At 44.4% G+C, this 5577-nt stretch overlaps 1 protein-coding gene across 6 annotated transcripts in view; it reads left to right on the top strand.

Moving 5' to 3' along the window:
- NETO1 (neuropilin and tolloid like 1) overlaps positions 1–5577 on the top strand; it is a 177318-nt gene that overhangs the window by 76140 nt on the left and 95601 nt on the right. The window lies entirely within an intron of this gene.

Below are 5577 nucleotides of genomic sequence, written 5' to 3'. Positions count from 1 at the left end.
TCTGCAGAAGGAGGAGGAAATAGGTATAAATAAATGCAGCCTTGTATATGAATACTGGTACCTTTTTAAAAATGAAAAGACATTGAATGTGCTGGCTGAAAAATAGCCACAGGAGCTATATGACGCCGTCATTTCTGAACCAAAAATGTGAAATATGTATAGACAAGAAGATTGATAATATGGCCCCAACTTCAAAGAACTACTTATAGGTTTTCCAGCAACTAGCAAAACTTCTTAAAAGCATGTGCCGGCCCAAGGTATAAAGTGTATATGTTCACATAACAATATTTTCAAGGATAAAATAGAAACTGGTAGTTACTAGCAGCAGTAGTCTGAAAAGAAATAACTGATAAATTCTCCAGGGCATGTAGAGCCAGTAATATGGAGACACAAAAAAAGTGGGGACTGTAGGAATCATCAGATTTCTTCTCATCCTAGTGGGGCACGGTCTGATCATAGCTTTCTTAAATGTTAACTGATGTCTCTTATGGCAGACTTCTCCCAACCGTGTCCTGGCAACTGCTGGTTTATTATTATCAGGATTATTGTTATATGAATTTATTTCCCACCATTTCTGGCTGGGCCGGCTTTACATTTCTGGCTGGGTTACTTTACATGATAGCTCAGAAGTGTGATATGAATGTCAGAGGTATGAAAAAGTTTCAGTTGTGGTTTCATTCAAAGGGTGATGCAATGCCCAGTTTAATCCTCCCTCAGGCTTTGTATTTTCACAAGGGAACATTTATTCCAATGTTCAACCTTCCTATTCTAGAGGAATTAAAAAAAACATACAGAGGTGCAGTGGTATGAACTGACATGTGAGTGATTTTTTGCCCTCCATCCCCAGAACCCTGACATGAGCCTGAGACGTGAGTCTGTGTTTTTATAAAAATAGTATGTCATACAACCAGCTGGGTGACCATGGGCTCACCACAGTACTGTTAAAGCTGTTCTGACCAAGCAGTAATATCAGGGCTCTCTCAGTCTCACGTACTTCACAGGGTGTCTTCTCTGGGGAGAAGAAGGAGGGTGATTGTAAGCCACTTCTACTCCTTCAGGTAGAAAAAGCGGCATATAAGAATCAACGCTTCTTCTTCTTCTTCTTCTTCTTCTTCTTCTTCTTCTTCTTCTTCTTCTTCTTCTTCTTCTTCTTCTTCTTCTTCTTCTAATAGTTGTTGTTACCTGAATATGATGGTGGGGTCTTGTATGCCTGCTGTGGAGCATGCCAAAGGTGTGCAAAAGGCCCTGCCTGATGCAACCACTTTGCACACAAAGTTGAGGTGCGCTAATAGCTTCCGCATCTCTCTCAGTGTGCATTTCTGTTTCCTTACCATGCCATCAATTTGTTGTTTCAGGGCCACAAACCTGTCACCAGGCAACCTTGATGGTCCCTGTATAGAAGTTAATAAATTCCACAGAAATGTGAGCTGCATTGATGGGTCCTCCATTTTCTCCTGGGCCAAAACACTCTCAACTCTTCTGTGAGGGCCCAAAAGGCCCCCAGCCAGTCTGTGCACTCCACTGACCCTCTTGTCCTGGTGAATAAAACATTATCCAGTAAGGGTGTTACCTCCAAAAACCCTTCCTTAACCTGTACTGCCTCCTCCAGGAACATACTAAACACCTCAAAGACAGTGCATGCCACTGAACACCCCATTGGCATGGCCTTATCCACATACCATTGATCCTGGGATTTGATTCTTGGTAGGCGGAAGTCCTCAGTTTGTATAGGGAGTTGGCAGAAGCATGATTGCATATCACACTTTGTCTTAAGCACTCCTCTGCCACAGGAACACATTATGGCGATAGCATGGTTGAAAGATGCGTACCTTAGCAAGCATAACTTGGAGTCAATGTGATCATTCACAGAGTCTCCTTTTCTTTATGAGAGGTGTTGTATGAGCCTAAATTGTCCTGTAGCCTTCTTTGGCACTACTCCTAGTGGGAACACTTTCAGGTCGGGCAAAGGAAGTGCAAGAAATGGCTCCGCCATTCTTCCCGCCACACACACCTTCATCAGTTTCATTACCTTGCATCAATGGGATGTAAGTACCCTCTGTGAAGTCCGCTAGTAAATTGCAGACTGCCTGTTGGGATAGTGTTGCAGCCAAGGCCACAAAGCCTCCACCCAAACTTGGGTGGGCTCTAAGCTAGCCAGTAGCCCTGGCTACTTCATGCTGTCTTAGTGGTGGTAGATCCTGATTCCCCCATCCTTCTTAATGGAGGATTGTGCTCCTCAAAAGAACCATGCTTCTCAAAAGCACCCCCTTTTGTACATGACAGGCCAGTGTTTCTCCCCTCACATGTCTCACATATCTCACAGCAGAACTTCCTGGTGCACACTGTCCTGTTGTAGTCCCAGCACACTAGGCCCTCCTCATGCCAGCATGTTTCTACCTTTATATCTTTCTCCTTTTGATGATGGGTGCTTAGGCCCATTTTTACCAGCCAAGTGTCATGGTGTGTAAGATCCCAATAGCAGAGTGCATTTTATGAGGACATCTCCCTAAACATTTTATCATATTCCAACATATCATATTCCCCCAAACTCCGATGCTTGAAGCATGTGTGACAGGAAATGGCTGAGGTGCCACCCCCTATTGGGGTAGGCCATCACCATGAGAGCCATATACTGGCCTCCCCTTCTGCATGCCCCATTCTGCATTGTGATGACTGCCACCACCCAAGCGCCCTTAGCCTGCATACACTCGCCCACCGATCGGCCTGCTCAGTGTGCTCCACTTCCCAGCCCCCTCCACTTCTGACCTGGGCCTGGGGAAGTCACATTGTTCACCACTCCCCCCCTGCTGGGGCCACCCTCGAGCACCTCTTAGAGGCCATCCAATCTTCCCTTTCCCCTTACTCTGCTTGGACTAGTGCAACATTGTGGAGTTCAAATCTAAGCCTCTGTTTCTGTCTGTCTCTCAGACAGCCTCAGCAACCTGGCAGCATGTGTAAGCAAAGACTCAACTTCTTTCCCTTGCCAAAGACAGGATTCCTATCACTGGTGAAGAATATAGTCTGTAGTCTGTAATCAGGCTGCGATTTGCCCACCATAATTTATAGCAGATGCAAGAGAAGTCTTTGCAGTTCAAACTCCATAGAATGGAACAGCTCAAATAAAGAAGATCCTTAAATTGAGAATTAGACTTCAAAAAGCCAATGAAACAGTGCAGTGGCATGGTGAGATACTGGAAATGATGAGTATGGATGGGCACAAACCAAATTTCCCTATAAAAATGGCCCAGTACATTCTGCCCCAAACTGAGATTCAGAAAAAGCACCTCCCCAGAATATTTACCAAACTTTTGACTGGTTTGTTTCTGAGGATTGTCTGGCAGCAATTTCAGGCTGACAGCAGATGGGTGTGCCTGCCCTGCTGTCAGGCTAAAATTGCAGCAAGTCATTTCAGCAATTGATTTTGCTCCCCCCCTACTTCAAAGCAGGAGGAGGCAAAATGGACTGCTAAAATGGCTGACAGCCATTTCATGCTGACTGCAGACAGTGATTGATTTTGCTCCCTTCTGTTTAAAAGCAGGGGGAAGCAAAACAGACTGCTAAAATAATCTGCCAGCCATTACAGGCTGATAGGAGATGGATGCACCTATCAACTGTTAGGTTTAAATGGCTGGCAGACCTTTAAACCCCCCATTTCCCCTCCATTTGCCTTCTCCTCTTCCAAGCAGCAGGAAGTGAAACAGAACCTCATTGACTAGCGGGAGGGCAGTTTTGGATGTAGTAAGACGTAACACAGAGTTGGTATTTAAAAAGCCACAGCTTTATTTTAGACCTCCCATTGGAGGGTTGGACCAGCACAATATGGAGCTCAACCCCATCAGCTATCTGGCTGCTCAGCCATAGGGTCCAGAGGTGCCCTGGGACCTGCTGCATTCCCAGCCAGGAGACCAGGCCCCTTGCCTTCTGGATTCCCTTATCTAGGAGGTAGCCTGGTGGGGGGGGGGCAAAGCTTGTTCAGGGATCAGGGTTTTTTTTTCCTTGCGCACCAGTGCGATACCACCAAGCCCAGGTGATGATGCCATGATATCATTCCCAATGTGTTCACACACCCACACACACAGAACTTCCACTGCTGTGGCATCATTAATTCCTCCTAGATGTCCCAGTCCCATATGTATTCCTGGATTCTATCTAGTGTCATTTTCAGCTTGGTTACTTCTATTCACAGCTTCCTGTGATCAAAGTCTTAGATTTCTAGACACATTAACATGTTTGGAGAGACATTTTTTTCTTGCCCTTTTTGCCTGGCTTACTTGTTGAATGTCATTGATACTCAGAAGAAGAAGAGCAAGAAGAGTTGGTTTTTATACCCCCCCCCTTTTCACTGCCCAAAGGAGTCTCAAAGCAGCTTACAATTGCCTTGCTTTCCTCTCCCTGGAAAAGACACCCTGTGTGGTAGGTGGGGCTGAGAGAATTCTGACAGGACCACTCTGTCAGAACAGCACTATCAGGGCTAGGATCAGCCCAAGTTTACCCAGCTGGCTACATGTGGAAGAGCAGGGAATCAAACTCAGCTCACCATATTAGAAGCCACCATTCTTAACCACTACACCATGCTGGCTTAGTCACTCCAAGCTACTTCCAGAGCCATTCCCCTAGCCACTGCATCCTGAGGAATGGACCATTGTGTCATATTGGAGCAGGCTGGGGGACTCAAATGTGTTAACTTTTTACTTTTATTTTTGATTGTCACTCTTCTGCCTCCTAATACCAGTTATACTGGTACAAGTCTTCAGTAAGGTAGCAATTGTTTTGTTGATCTCCTAGAAAGCTTCCAACACTGGCACAATGGTTCTGCCTGTTGCAGATGAAAGCTCCTATGTTATTTGTATTCATTTCATTTGGCCAGGATATGATAGAAATTGCATGTTATGATTTTGCCCCATGTAAAGAAGCTTGGTTGTTAATTGAGGAAGTCATTATTTGGTTCTTTTCGGAGTCCATGGACACATATCTTCCTAAATTAATCACTTCCACTGATATCCATGGAAAAGATTGAAAAGGATACTTAACTTTCCCTGTGAGACTTAAAGGCTCTTACCTGGATCAAGAGCAGGCCTTGGGTTTTCCTAAGAAAATTATTTTCAGAACCGTGTATTAAGGTCATTTTAGGAACGACGGTAAAAATTATAAAAGAATTATAAAAGAAATGCAGTATTTTAGATATTCCAAGACAAGCAGTATAAAAGCTAGGAGATTGGTATAGTAACTCTAGCACTACTTTGTTTTCTGAAAATCGTTGTGATCATCATTTTATCTACCCAAATCATAGTACTTCTATGGTTAGTAGTGCTATACTAGTACTTGTCTTGTGTATATGTGTGAGTGGGGATGATTTGATGAGTTTCAGAGTCATCCCACTGACATTACCCATTGAAGAATGTTGTCCTTAAAGCCCCCCCCCCTCCCCAAGGACATAAGTCATCCAACCTTGGGTTGAATGGTTGAGCTACATTAGCCTTTCTCAACTTTTTTTACAATTGAGAAATCCCTGAAACATTCTTTAGGCTTCAAGAAATCCCAGAAGTGGTGTGATTGTGTCTCGTGTGGTTGGAAAGC

The sequence above is a fragment of the Paroedura picta genome, chromosome 9 (assembly GCF_049243985.1).
Source record: "Paroedura picta isolate Pp20150507F chromosome 9, Ppicta_v3.0, whole genome shotgun sequence".
Taxonomy (NCBI): domain Eukaryota; kingdom Metazoa; phylum Chordata; class Lepidosauria; order Squamata; family Gekkonidae; genus Paroedura; species Paroedura picta.
Note: the sequence above shows the minus strand (reverse complement) of the source record. Positions and strands in the feature narration are given on the sequence as shown.